The following is a 15805-nucleotide window of genomic DNA, read 5'->3' as shown; positions in this document are numbered from 1 at the left end:
AGTCGTGGACTGTGCGGCTGGTTCCGGCGGAGGTTCGAGTCCTTGGGCATGGGAGCTAGAATATCTTCGGCCTGGAATCCCACTGACTGGAGAAGAATTGTCTTCAGTGATGATTCCAGTTTCAAGCTGGACCCCGACGGCCAGCGAAGACATGCCTGGAGACGCACTGGACAGCGATGGGATGTGAACGTGACTGTTGTTCGCCATATGGCCCGACAAACAGGAGTGGTGGTCTGGGGTGGCATTTCCTTTGGTTGTCAACCGCGGCGCTCGTACAGTACAGCAGTACGTCGACGATGTCCTACGCCCCGTTTTGTTGCCTTAATGGCAACCCGTCCTGGGTATTCATTTCAGAAAGATAATGTCCGCCCGCACACGGCATGGGTTTCTGCTACTTGTCTTAATGCTTGCCATACCCCGCCATGGACGGCAAGGTCGCCGTATCTCTCCCCAATTAAGAACGTTTGGAACGTTACGTGCAGGGCTCTGCAAACAGCTCGAGATTTTGATGACCTAAGGAGGCAGTTGGACAGAATATGACACTGTTTCCCTCAGAAGGACTTCCAACAAGTCTATCAATCAATGCTACAGTGAATCCTTCAACAACCAAATGTTAAAGAACGTCATGTGTTGATCTGTCTTAACAGCCAGTCACTCTTAACGTTTCAGTGTTGTAGCGTGCTGTGCTGTCCACTCTGTTGACAATAAATTTTTAAAAGTGTCGTACTTACAGCTTCCGTAATTCCATGTCGTTTAAGTAACAAAACAGCATTGCAATATTTTCTTTGTTAGGGTAATTTGACATAATCTATAAAAATTAATTTTCAGTAGCGCTACGATCCCAGCCATAAGCTGCACTTGGTACAAAGAATAATGTGCATCGATATTCACCACTTTAATACCGGGCGGCAATTATTGAACTACATGAATAGAAAACAAATTAGTAACAAACTACGGCATCCGCATACTTTATTCAACATGTAAACGTCAGTAAAGGTATTCAGATTTAGGTTATGGCATGTTCCATATGCCTGCCATCATTGGCGGTGATGTGACACAGAGGAATAACGGAATTTTGCTTGACCCGTTGAAGAGTCGAAACATTTATGCTCTCAATGACCTCCTGAATGTCTGTTTGCAGATCAGCAATGGTTTTGGGGTTACTGCTGTACACCTTGTTTGTGGTATAATCCCACAAAAAGGAGTCGCTTGTGTTCAGATCCGTGCAATATGGCTACCAATCTAGGCCCATGCCAGTGGCTTCTTGGTTCATCAGAGCAGGAATGCGGTCCCACAAGTGCTCCTCCAGGACATCAAACTCTCCCCCATGTCAATGGCGTCGAGCTCCGTCTTGCATGAACCACATCTTGTCGACGTCAGGGTCACTTTGGATAACGTGAATGAAATCATCTTCCAAAAGTCCAGTCTGCTAGTTCTGTGGACAATAGTGTTGGCGAAACACAACCGCTGTTACATGGCCCTGGGGTTTCAAGGCTGATGGGTTTCATTTTTATATAGGAAGAGTTGCAGGTCTTCAACAACGATTTGTCGCAGTGTCTCCCAGCTGATTCCCACCTGTTGTGCAGCTCGTTTGGTCGATTTCCTGGGGCTGTTTTGAAACAAAACACATGTCGCCTCGATGTTTTCAGGCTTTTCATCCTTTTTGGAAGGCCGACATTGCCAGTGCTGTCATCACGAACTCTATCCGTTCCGTCAAACTTGCGAATCAAATTCTTCATTGTTAGCACTTGGACCAGTGTCTTCAGTTTGAACTGGTTCACAAACCTTCTTTGAGGCGCAGTTATTGCTCGCTTAGTAGGCCTTTACAAGCGCTATACGCTCAAGTACGCTGTACCGTGACATTTTCAGGTGCAAATGCCAAACAATAAGGTGCGTGCGAATGCGCTTACTAATTTCCATCATCCTCTGCAGCCAACCGTGCAGTGTTTGCTAACGCAAACCACTTAGGAGTATGACGATTTTATTTCGTATAGTTTAGTGATTGTCACCCTGTATGAGCCTGCACCGACTCGCAAGATGGCTGATGAGGAAATAAAAGTCTTCTAATAAAAATTATTGAGCGGCAGGTCGTGATTTCAATACGAATCATCCGTGGAGTATTATCTGAGTAATTTTTTTGAGTGGCTACTGTTTCAATATATTTAGTACTGTAGTTATACGCAGTGAGCTCCTCATTTCGGATAAAACGTCATGTGCAACTGTCACTTGTTAGAGGCTAAGGGCCGTAACCAGCTGTAAAAATAAATTTGTTTGATATGACCGAGCCTTTATTTAATGAAAAAATTTCCGCTTCATTTGCATTGATTTGGCGTTCAGAGTTCGCGACTGATTATAGAATGCTAATGTGACAAATTCGTTAATTAGTTTCTAGCGCGATCTGTCGTACACAAAAATACACTGCATCAACAACAAGTGTTGTGTCCAAATTGGAATAAAAATTTTACATTAAACTCCACTGATAAATTACGCGAAACATCAATGAAAATCGGTTCAGCAGCTTTTTTTATCTTGTGAGAGATATACAAATGGAAAAATCCGAACTGTAACACTGCATCGTTCGAATGGAGCATCCGGCCCAGCATTTCGATAGTATCTTCTTCATTGAGACACGCCCAAGTACTACGTGACGTCAGATATAGATCTGCCAGGATTGATCTAAATCGCTTCACGTTGACGTCGAGCAAATTCGCACCACAGAATCCACGACCACCTCAGTAACAACAAGTTGGCCTGTGTGAGTGGCCTTTGCTTTTGCCGTCGTCTCTATTCCAAAGAGACTATCCCGCAAGCGGAAGTCAGTATCACTTTGAGACTGCCTACGTAACAGCTCCCAGGGGCAAGAAAAATGAGATTTTCAGTATTTCGCGAAGTTACTGACAGAACGTAAAAAGTTAAAACTCTGTCATTATATGTTCAGTAAGAGGTATATTTTTATGTTAAAACTTTTACACAATAAGACAAGTTTTACATTTAGGAAAAGTGTGCTTGTCTTGAGCCAGTGTAACTGAAGGCGCGCAAATACCCGGATTTTGCTTATCCAGTATTTGAGAATGGAAGCACTTATCGACTCCAACAAATAGTATACATAATTTCCAATCTTAACGAAACTTTTTCTCACCTCCACAAAATTATGAAAGGAAGAAATTTTATCGCATGCTACATTTTTGCTGTTCATGTACTAATTGGCATCAGACGTGTCTCTATTCGGAACACAGTTTGCAGACACTATCTCCATACTTGTGTACCTCTGAATGTTCCTGCAAAATTATATCACTGTGCGATATATAGATGAGAGTATATGATTTCACAGACATTTACACTGCGGAACAGAATTAAAGGATCACTCTTTCGAAACCCCGTAACTGTCTTCCATTGCGATGCATAAGTTTGAAATTTGGCTCAGGGGCGCTACAGCCTTCCTCTGTAATGGTGCAAAAGACAAATTTAAAACTTATGATTCGCAATGGGACACAATTACTGGGTTTCGAAAAAGTGATACTATAATTCTGTTGCGCAGTGTAGGTGTACTGAAGAGTTCATTCTGCTTAAAATGGTACCCCGTAAAACGTCAACAGCAGGCATCACGTTTTAATCTATTACTACCAGCTCCATTCACAACACACTTTGCAGACAGTATCTGCATACGTCACTGAATGTCTTTCCAAAATTATATCACTGTACGACTCACAGATATGTCGTCATGAACAATGAGATGCTTGGAAAACTTGATTTTACTTAAAATGGTGCGAAAATTACGCATATTATATTCATACCATGTTTCATGAGAGCATTTAGCGACTCCCAACAAACTTTAAGCATAATTTGAAAACATTTCAAATTTTTTCTCTGTTACATGCTTAACACAAAATACACTCAAACGTTAGAGAGCGAGAGACAGAGAGAGAGAGATAAATGACAGCAATTTCAGAAAAAACTGGATGATGTATTTATGAAAAAGAGTTTCACAAATTGAGCGAGTCAGTAATGCATTGGTACACATCTAGCCCTCATGCAAGCAGTTACTAGTCTTGGCATTGATTGACATAATTGTTAGACGTCTTTCCGAGGGATATCGTACCAAATTCTGTCCAGTTGGCTCTTTACACTCGTCAAAATGTTGCAATGGTTGGATGATCCGACGTATGACTTTATGCTGTTTGAAAGTTGATTTCCATTAGAACGTTCTAAAAGTGTACTGGCAATAAAAGGCAGCCATGGGTCTGACTAGTGGGATAAGGATATCATGTAGAACATAGTAGGAATTATATCAAAATGTTAGAAATAGTCACAATCGAGCTACAGTAGCCCATTAGAAATAGTACTGTAAGGTGCTCAAGTATGTTATTCATATAAATCCCCTGGAAAATGCTTTTCCGAGATTGATGTCTGAAATACTCCTCTGTGATACTGACAAGAGGGAGATAGTACTGTGCTTCACATGTTAAATCTGTACTTAGCCACATTTGTTGTTTTTCCTTTAAGAATGGTCAGTTTCCTGAACGGCTTAAGAACTCAATAGTAAAGCCGCTTTATAAAAAGGTAAAATGGAATAATGTAGACAAATTTAGTCCTATTACTATGCCATCCGTGTTTGCTAAGGTTATTGAAAAGACTGTGTATGTAAGGATAACTGATCATTTTGTTTCACATAATTTGATATCAAATGTACAGTTCAGTTTTAGGAGTGGTTTAACACCTGAAAGCGCTTTATTCTCTTTTCTCTGTGCGGTACTGGATCGATTAAACAAAAGGTTTCGAATGCTAGCCATCTGCCTTGCTTTAACTAAGGCGTTTGATTATGTTGATCACAAAATATTGTTCCAGAAGTTGGACCATTATGGAATACGGGGAGTAGCTTATAATTGGTTCACGTCTTACTCTAACAACAGACAGCAAAACGCCATTATCCGCAGTGTTGAGAATGGCTATAATGTGGGGTCTGAGTGGGCCACAGTCAAATGGGGAGCGCCCCAGGGATCAGTGCAGAGGCCTGTCCTGTTCCTCATGCATACTGGGTGTCCCCTTTATCCTGACCACCCTTCATAACTGTTTGTCCAGATGCAAATTACAAAATGTTTCAAGCAAATGTTCTTTAGCCGCCAGGGGGACATGAATCAGCATGATTGCCTTCGTTGTAGCTTTGTTTTTTACAAAGATATGAACATCGGTAAGACTTTTTTAAATGGCACCCTGTATTCTTTGTTCAGTAATTCATTTCTTCTCCTGAAGACCTATTCAAAAATGTATCACAGTGTACCACTCATTGAAACTTAAAGTTATTAACTATGTAACACAACATTGACGTTGACACTCCCAGCGCTTAGTGCAGGTACTCGGGATAATGGAACACATCCACGTGCTGACTTTGACAGAGGACAAATGCAAACATAAGTAGAATGCACGCCCGTCATTCCGTCAACCATCGTCAATTGAAGAGTTGTGTGGGTAGAATGTACACCAACGAAGGGAAGTTAAAAATGCTACTCATCTATGGGGAATGTAAGTTTGCAGAACAGTAACTGCAATTCTGTTTTCGTATGTACGGGTACATTTGGTACAGAAGTTTAGTCCTTTTAAATACTGTTGTGTAGAGTAGGAATACAGTGAAGTTATTTTATTGTTATTGTTGTTGAAGGTAGGCGAAATGCTACGCAGGCAGCGGAACTGTACAGAGAGCGATATCCTGACAAAAACCCACCTTCCTGACAGATGTTTTCTCGTCTTATTGTGATGCTTCAGGAAACGGGAAGGTTCAACCCACGATAACGCAATCGTCGTAGCAATCGCACAGACGAAGCTGCCGAAGTTACTGTACTCGCTTCCGTTGCTATGAATCTACATGTGAGCACATGACAACTTGAATCGAGATTGGCATTCCTAGAACCAGTGTACGTCGTATTCTTACACGTCACCGGTTCCATTCTTACCGTCTACACCTACATCAAGAATTGCATGGGACTGATTTCCCGAATCGTGTACAGCACTGCCAATGGACACAGCAGCAAATCCTCGCCAATCCGAACTTCTTCTCCAATATTCTATTTACCAATGAATGTTCCTTCTCAAACAAAGGACAGGTAAATACAAGGAACATGCATTATTGGTGCAGTGACAACCCACGATGGCTTAGACAGATGGAACATCAGCTTCAGTGGAGGGTCAACGTCTAGTGTGGAATGCTTGGTACTACAATTATTGGCTCTTATTTCGTCAATAGTAGTCTAAACGGCACAGCGTACGCCAACTTCCTCAGACAAATTCTTCCTCCTCTTCTGGATGAAGTGCCGCTAAGAACCAGAATGCTTATATGGTATCAACATGATGGATCTCCATAACATAATGCCTTGCGTGCACGACGTGTTCTGAACCGAAGGTATCCTGCCAGCCGGCCGAAGTGGCCGAGCGGTTCTAGGCGCTACAGTCTGGAACCGCGCGAACGCTACGGTCGCAGGTTCGAATCCTGCCTCGGGCATGGACGTGTGTGATGTCCTTAGGATAGTTAGGTTTAAGTAGTTCTAGGTTCTAGGGGACTGATGACCTCAGCGGTTAAGTCCCATAGTGCTCCGAGCCATTTGAACCATTTGTATCCTGCCAGATGGGTTAGTCGAGGAGGAACAGTTACTTAGCCTGCTAGGTCTCCTGACTTATATCCTATGGACTTTTTTCTTTGGGGAAGCTGTACTTGGTTGAAACATGTAGTGTCAACGCAAAACTAAACATGAAGGTACATGCACACTTACTATATATCTAAATGTTTTCATTGACGTTGATACTAGATCAGAACAATTTATGATCTGAAAATGGCAGTACCCGAAACAGGTAGTAGTGAAGTGTAAAAATTAGTGTGATCAACACGAACTTGTAAAATAAAGTGCCAAAAATATGATCACGGACTCATTTTCAGACTTTATGTCTTCAATTGAGAAAAAAATGCGGAAAGACTGACAAAGCATATAGGAAAGTTAAAACAACATCCTGTGAAATTAAAAGAATGGGTGGTAACATAAAGAGTGCATCGGAAACTATGCTGTTAACTTCAGAGGAGAGAGCGAATAGGTGGAAAGAACACATTGAAGGCCTCTAGGAGGGAGTAGATTGGTCTGATGTGATAGAAAAAGAAACACGAGTCGATTTAGAAGAGATGTGGGATCCAGTATTACAATCAGAACTTAAGAGAGTTTTCGAGGACTTAAGATCAAATAAGGCAGAAGGGATAGACAACATTCCATCATAATTTCTAAATTCGTTGGGGGAATTGTCCACAAAACGACTATTCACATTAGTGCGTAGAACGTATGAGTCTGTCGACATAACATCTGACTTTTGAAAAAATATCCACACAATTCCGATGACTGCAAGAGCTGACAAGTGGGAAAATCATCGCACAATGAGCTGAACTGCTGATGCATCCTGGTTGCTCCCAAGAATAATATACACTCCTGGAAATTGAAATAAGAACACCGTGAATTCATTGTCCCAGGAAGGGGAAACTTTATTGACACATTCCTGGGGTCAGATACATCACATGATCACACTGACAGAACCACAGGCACATAGACACAGGCAACAGAGCATGCACAATGTCGGCACTAGTACAGTGTATATCCACCTTTCGTAGCAATGCAGGCTGCTATTCTCCCATGGAGACGATAGTAGAGATGCTGGATGTAGTCCTGTGGAACGGCTTGCCATGCCATTTCCACCTGGCGCCTCAGTTGGACCAGCGTTCGTGCTGGACGTGCAGACCGCGTGAGACGACGCTTCATCCAGTCCCAAACATGCTCAATGGGGGACAGATCCGGAGATCTTGCTGGCCAGGGTAGTTGACGTACACCTTCTAGAGCACGTTGGGTGGCACGGGATACATGCGGACGTGCATTGTCCTGTTGGAACAGCAAGTTCCCTAGCCGGTCTAGGAATGGTAGAGCGATGGGTTCGATGACGGTTTGGATGTACCGTGCACTATTCAGTGTCCCCTCGACGATCACCAGTGGTGTACGGCCAGTGTAGGAGATCGCTCCCCACACCATGATGCCGGGTGTTGGCCCTGTGTGCCTCGGTCGTATGCAGTCCTGATTGTGGCGCTCACCTGCACGGCGCCAAACACGCATACGACCATCATTGGCACCAAGGCAGAAGCGACTCTCATCGCTGAAGACGACACGTCTCCATTCGTCCCTCCATTCACGCCTGTCGCGACACCACTGGAGGCGGGCTGCACGATGTTGGGGCGTGAGCGGAAGACGGCCTAACGGTGTGCGGGACCGTAGCCCAGCTTCATGGAGACGGTTGCGAATGGTCCTCGCCGATACCCCAGGAGCAACAGTGTCCCTAATTTGCTGGGAAGTGGCGGTGCGGTCCCCTACGGCACTGCGTAGGATCCTACGGTCTTGGCGTGCATCCGTGCGTCGCTGCGGTCCGGTCCCAGGTCGACGGGCACGTGCACCTTCCGCCGACCACTGGCGACAACATCGATGTACTGTGGAGACCTCACGCCCCACGTGTTGAGCAATTCGGCGGTACGTCCACCCGGCCTCCCGCATGCCCACTATACGCCCTCGCTCAAAGTCCGTCAACTGCACATACGGTTCACGTCCACGCTGTCGCGGCATGCTACCAGTGTTAAAGACTGCGATGGAGCTCCGTATGCCACGGCAAACTGGCTGACACTGACGGGGGCGGTGCACAAATGCTGCGCAGCTAGCGCCATTCGACGGCCAACACCGCGGTTCCTGGTGTGTCCGCTGTGCCGTGCGTGTGATCATTGCTTGTACAGCCCTCTCGCAGTGTCCGGAGCAAGTATGGTGGGTCTGACACACCGGTGTCAATGTGTTGTTTTTTCCATGTCCAGGAGTGTACATAAGAATGGAAAAGAAAACTGAGGATGTGTTAGATGACGACCAGTTTGGCTTTAGAAAAAGTAAAGGCACCAGAGAGGCAATTCTGGCGTTGCGGTTGGTTATGGAGGCAAAACTAAAGAAAAATCAAGTCACGTTAACACTATTTTTCGATGTGAAAAAAGTACTCCACAGTGTAAAATGATGCATGGTGATCGAAATTATGAGAAAAATTGGGGTAACCTATAGGGAGAGACGGATATGTATAAGTGCCAAGAGGGAATAATCAGAGTGGACGACCAAGAACGAAGCACTCGGATTACAAAGGGTGTAAGACAGGGATGTAGTCTTTCGCCCCTACTGTTCAATCCACGTCGAAGAAGTAAAGATGGAAATAAAAGAAAGGTTCAGGAGTGGAATTAAAATTCAAGGTGAAAGTGTATCAATGATACGATTCGTTGATGACATTGCTATCCTGAATGAAAGTTTAGAAGAATTACATGATCTAGTGAATGGAATGAACCGTCTAATGAGTACAGAATATGGATTGAGAGTAAATAAAAAAACGCAGGTAATGAGAAGTATCACAAGTGAGAAACTTAACATCAGGATTGATGGTCACGAAGTAGATGAGGTTAAGGAATTCTTCTACCTAGGCAGCAAAATAACCCATGACGGACGGAGCAAGGAGGAGATCAAAAGCTGACAAGCACTGGCAAAAAGGGCATTCCTGGGCAAGAGAAGTCTAGTAGCATCAAACATAGGCCTTAATCTGAGGAAGAAATATCTAAGAATATACGTTTGGAGCACAGCATTGTATGGTAGTGGAACATGGACTGTGGAAAACTATAACAGCAGAGAATGGAAGCATTTGAGATGTGGTGCTCAGACGAATGATGAAAATTAGGTGGACTGAGAACGTAAGGAATGAGGAGGTTCTGAGCAGATTCGCAGAGGAAAGGAATTTGTGGAAAACGCTGACAAGGAGAAGGGACAGGATGACAGGACATCTGTTAAGACATCAGGGACTAACTTCCATGGTACTAGAGGGAGCTGTAGAGGGCATGAACTGTAGAGGAAGACAGAGATTGGAATACATCCAGCAGATAAATGAGGACGTAGGTTGCAATTGCTACTCCGAGATGAAGAGGTAGGCACAGGAGAGAAATTCGTGGCGGGCCGCATCAAACCATTTACAAGACTGTGGACAAAAAAAAAAAAAAAAAAAAAACAAAAATGCAGACCTCTGTCTTCATTTAGAGTTTTATCCTCTACTACTTTCTCTATTAGCATCGAAATGATTCCCTGATGTCTTAGCTATCCTATCACCATGCTCCTGCTTCTTGTTGCTGTTTTCGGTGTATTGCTTTCCTCGACTATTCTACGGAGAACGTCCTTCCTGATTACATCCACCACCTAATTATCAACATTTTTTGGTGGCACCACATCTCAGTGATACACAATGTCGTGTTTCAAACGTACATTCTCATGAATTACTTGCTCAAATTAAAGCCAGTGTTTGACATTTACCAGTGCTGGTCTAGTTTTTATGTCCTCTGTGCACCATCCATTATCCTTTATTTTTGCTGCCTAAATGGCGGAGTTCCTACATTTCCTTCTTGATCTCGTATTCTGATGTTAATTTGCTCGATTTTCTGATTTTTGCTCATTCTCATTACTTACTCTCAATCCATATACTGTACCCATTAGACTGTTCATTCCATTTAATATATCCTGTAATTCATCTTCATTTTCACTTTTATTTCCGTCACTTGTTCTTCGATGTATTTAATTGAGCATTTCGTTCTTGGTCTTCGAGTTGTATTGTTCCCTCTTTGTTTTTGTACATTTTGTATATTAACCATCTTGCCCTATAGCTTACCTCTATTTTTCTCATAAATTAGGACGTCTTGCACCGTTTTACACTGTCGTACCCATTTTTACAGGCCGACAAATCCTATGAATGTGTCTTTAGTTTTCTTCAATCTTGCTTCCATTATCAACAATGTCAGACATTTCTCTATAGTGCGCTTATGTTCCGTAAAGGGAAACTCATCGTCATCTAACAGGTTGTCAGTTTTCTTTTCCCTTCTTTCTATAAAATTATTCTTAAATGCAACTAGGATGCATGAGCTGTTGATTGCGCGATGATTATCGCACTAGTCGGCATTTGCTATCGTTTGAAACGAGAGTATGTTGTTTTTCCGGAATTGTGATGGTATATCGCCAGCCTATGCACTCTGCAAGTTAATGTGAATAGCCGTTTTGTTGCCATTTCCCCGAATGATTTTAGAAATTCCGATGGAATGTTATCTAATCCTTCTGCGTTATTTGACCTTAAATCGTCCAAAACCCTAATACCGTATACGCTGTCTCTCCCTGTGACTCTAGCTTCTTCTTCTATTACGTCACCCGACAGTTCCTCTCCTTGGTAGAAGTATTCATTGTACTCTTTCCACCTATCCGCTCTCTCCTCTGTATTTATTCCACGCTTAATTTTATCGCCACTGATGTTAATTTCATAGAAGATTGTTGTGACTTTTCTGTATGCTGAGTCAGTCCTTCCGACAATACTTTCCTTTTCGATTTCTTCACATTTTTCATGTAGTCATGTCGCTTTAGGTTCCCTGCACTTTCTACTTATTTCATTTCTAAGTGAATCGTATTTCTGCATTCCTACTAATTATAGAAGTTTCTGTAACCTCAGAAACCTGAAGAGTATTTCTTCATTCCTTAGTACTTCCCACTTCTTTTAAGCATTGATTCTTTCTTTGTCTCTTAAACTTCAGCCTATTCTTCATCATTACCAAAATGTGATCTGAGCATATATCTCCTCCTGGATACGTCTCACAATCCAGTAACCGATTTCGGAACCTCTGCTTCACCAAGATGTAATCTAACAGGAATATTCCCGTATCCCCTAATCTTTTCCAAGTACATCTCCTCCACTTGTGATTCTTGAACAGGATACTCGCTGTTACTACCTGACATTAGTTGCAGAACTTAGTTAGTCTTTCTCCTTTCTCAGTCCTACCGCCAAGCCCATATTCTCCCGTAACCCTTTCTTCTTCTGCATCCCCTACAATCGCATTGCGTCCTCCCTTGGATATTAGATTTTCAGCTTCTTCTACATATTATCTTTTCAATAACCTCATATATCTTGTCAACGTCATTTTCTGCTTGCAAGTTTGGCATGCATATTTGAACTAAGGTAGTCAGCGTTGGCTTGCCTTGGATTCTAGAACTGCTCACAGTAACTCCGTCTCTGCCCTACCATCCTACTCATAACGGATTCTACTCATATTATACAGTTTTGTGGTGCTGTTGATATTACCCTATACTCATCTGATTAGGAATCCTTGTCTTCTTTCCATTTCCCTTCATTGAACCCCACTGTATCTACATTTAGTATTAGCTTTTCGCTTTTAAGATTTTCAAGTTTCCCTACCACGTTCATGCCCAGACTCGTGAAAAGTTACCCTTTTGTTAATTATTCAATATTTTTCTCTTGGTCACCTCCTCTTTGGCAGACCCCATCCCGGAGATATGAATTGGGGACTAGTCCGGTATCTTTTTCCAATAGATAGATCATCACAACATTTTTGGATTGCAGACCACGTGTCCTGTCGGTACGCATTGTGTCTTTGACGCAGTTGCTTCCATTGCCTTCCGCAACCTCATGCAGCTGATCATAGCTGAATCTTCCTGTTTTAGGAGCAGAGTGTGCTCCGAACCTCTGTGTACTCCGCCGCCCTTTTCGACAAACCTGTTGGCAGAACGATGGGGTCTCCCTATGTCGTAAGTATGTGGCCGCCATTTCTGATGATCTCTATTCGTAATTTAAAGAGTGACAAGGATCGAATCCGCGACCTAGAACGTTTTATTATTAGCCAAAGTCGCTGCCCATATACCACCGGTGGATAATCCTTGGATTATTCGATATTAGCTGTTAACTGCGGCTACACTCGCATATCAGCGAAATAAAATGAAATGAGAATATGGCTTTATTGGTGCCCGTTAGTGATGTTTGGCCGCTTGGTGGAAGTCCTTCGATCCGGTACCAATTCGACGACTTGCGCATCGATGATGATAAATAATGGTAAGGATATAACAAACAGACCCAGTCTCGTGTGGAGGAAGTCAGATGCGGCTGAGAATGGAACCCGGGACTCCGTGAACAAGGGGCAGCAACGCTAATCAAAAGACCACGAACCACTGACGCTCATCAGTAGGTTTATTACGATGAATGATGGAGTCGATATTAAAGTAAAATGTGGATTTTCTAACATTATTACATAGCATTAAACTGACGAAGAATGAAAATAAATAATTTGTAGTTCGATGTAGCGCGAGGTATAATGTCATCTGCCTTCACGTTTCTGCCTGTTACCCGTTGCTGCGATCGCATATCACAATCAAATTCATCCTCGGTAACAACCTCTCACGTTTTACATGTAATGGCATGGCGTCTCTCTGTTTGTAGTACGCCATTTAAATGACGTCGTTGTTGAGAGTCTTCAAGCTCTCAGAAGCTGTAAGACATTAGTGACGCTCAGCGGGTAAAATGCGACTGGCTTGTGCCTAATATTAGAAGTATGGATTAAAATCGTTGAGGATTGTATAACTACTGTTTTCATTGCGTTGAATCGTACTGTATACAACATACCAAACAAGACAAGCATATTCGCAAGTATGATTAACTTCAACAGTTAAAGAGTAAATAACTTTTTCAAAGACTAATTTTTGTTCCCTATTTCGCGTTATTTAATTCCGCCAGTAGCAATTACTGGGTGGATTTAGTAGCTCAGTAATTGCTGCTGCCGGTCCCAAGCCCGAATAAAGGAGGAGGGTAAAAGCCAAAAACACCAAAAGGCACCTGCAAAACTCCAGCAATAGACCCGCTGCCGTGCGGACTAACAAGCCGTACGATGAGAGTGAATTGAATTGACAATCAGCCACTCGCCCCAGGGAGACGCCCAGCACCTGAAACCAGCCACGAACTTAGCATGATGGGAATACAAGCAACAAGGCAACTACCTCAGGCCGTAACTCAGAAGAGGAAAGGCGGACCTGGTCATTCGGATTCTGGGGGACCAGAGCATCATGCAGGGAAGAGTCGGAGCTTTCCAGAACTCCCCAAATCAAAGCGAAAACAATTCATTGGTACACTGAACGTACAGACACTGACTAAAGCAGGAGAACTCAAGATGCTGACAGATACATGTGATAGATTTGGGTTTCGTATACTTGCAGCACAAGAAACACGTTTTCGTGATTGTGATCACTTTGATTCCGGTGGCTATCGGGTCTGCGACGGAAAGCCCGCAATCAAACTGAAAAATAGTAACATAAATTTGTTGAGAACGGCATTCTCCGTGCATAACAGTCTCCAGGACTCTGTGATAGACTTCCCGTCACCCTCTGAACGCCTCTCTCTACTCACAGTTAAATGTGCCATTAAGGCCTGTACACTGGTAAACTAACATGCTCCAGTCAATAACGATCCTGACAAAATGGAGACGTTCCAGTCACATCCCGAGCGTATACTCACCAAGATCCCTCAACACCAGTCAAAGTCCTGTTGGGAGATCTCAATGCGCAAATTGGCAGAGAACGTGAACACAGACAAATAATTGGGAATTTTCCACTACACAAAAAACGAACACCAATGGACATTACTTAATCAACATATGTGGGATAGCCAGTCTCCAAATAATGTCCACTCACTTTAAGAAACCACCGAGGAAAATGACTACATGGAAATCTCCAAACAACCACATTGGGGAATATCAAATTGGCCATGTAGCGATAACTAGAAAATTCTCTCCAGAAATCATGAACGTGAGGGTACGCAAAGGTTTCGTGGATTCCGATCACCATCTCTCACAAGTCAAAATCCGCTTCATACTTAATCGAAAGAAGTGCCGAAAATCTAAACTGCTGTGCATTGATCCAGAATACCTAAAAGAACATACAGAGGAGTTTGCACAATCACTAGATACTAACACGGAAGCATGGGAAGAGCTTTTTGGAACCATCGAGCAATCACCAAGAAAACTCGATTAACTGACACGGAAAAGGAAACACAGGTGGCACAACAGACTTCGACAGAGCACTTGAATCACGTATTAAAGCCTGGAAGACTTGACACAGTCATCAAACACTTGAGAATTGCATAACTTTTTGGAAACACAGAAGAAAACATCCAAAACCATCAGACAAATTAAGCGCACGTACCATCACAAACGATTAGAGGAGATTGACAATGATTTTAAAAGAAGTAACGCCAGAAACTTTTATAGGACATTTAGGGAAGAACTAGTAACCTTCAAGCCACCCACTCTTTGTTTCGACGCCCTGATGGAACATTTGCGACGATCACAAAGGCCAGCTGTGAAATGCCGAAACAACATTTCGAGAAGTTACACTACTGTGAACCACCAGCACACAAACGTGACTTAGTTGTTGCGACCCCAAACCAGAATTCAGCTCCACCTACTCATGCGGAGATATGAAACAGTGTACCACATCTGAAAAACAACAAAGCACCAGGGGAAGACGGTTTAATTGCCGAAATGCTCAAAATTGGAGGTGAACTCTTGACTGACAGACTAAAACCATCATAGAAAATATATGGGTAAGTGGAGTCATACCAGCAGATTGGAAAACTGCTTTGATTCACCCTCTACACAAAAAGGGCGATAAGACCGATCCCAACAACTATCGAGGCATTTCACTCCTACCAGTCGCTTACAAAGTGCTCTCACGTGCTCTTTTCACCAGTTTAGAACGACAGACAGAACTTATCATCGGTGACTATCAGGCAGGCTTCTGCCCACATCGATCCTGCGCAGAACAGATCTGGAACCAGAAGATGATACTGCAACACCGTCAGTCGAACCACACTGTAGTCAGCTTCGTAGGTTTCAAGAAAGCATACGACCCGA

Source organism: Schistocerca nitens, chromosome 6 (genome assembly GCF_023898315.1).
Source record: "Schistocerca nitens isolate TAMUIC-IGC-003100 chromosome 6, iqSchNite1.1, whole genome shotgun sequence".
In the NCBI taxonomy this organism is placed as follows: domain Eukaryota; kingdom Metazoa; phylum Arthropoda; class Insecta; order Orthoptera; family Acrididae; genus Schistocerca; species Schistocerca nitens.
Note: the sequence above shows the minus strand (reverse complement) of the source record.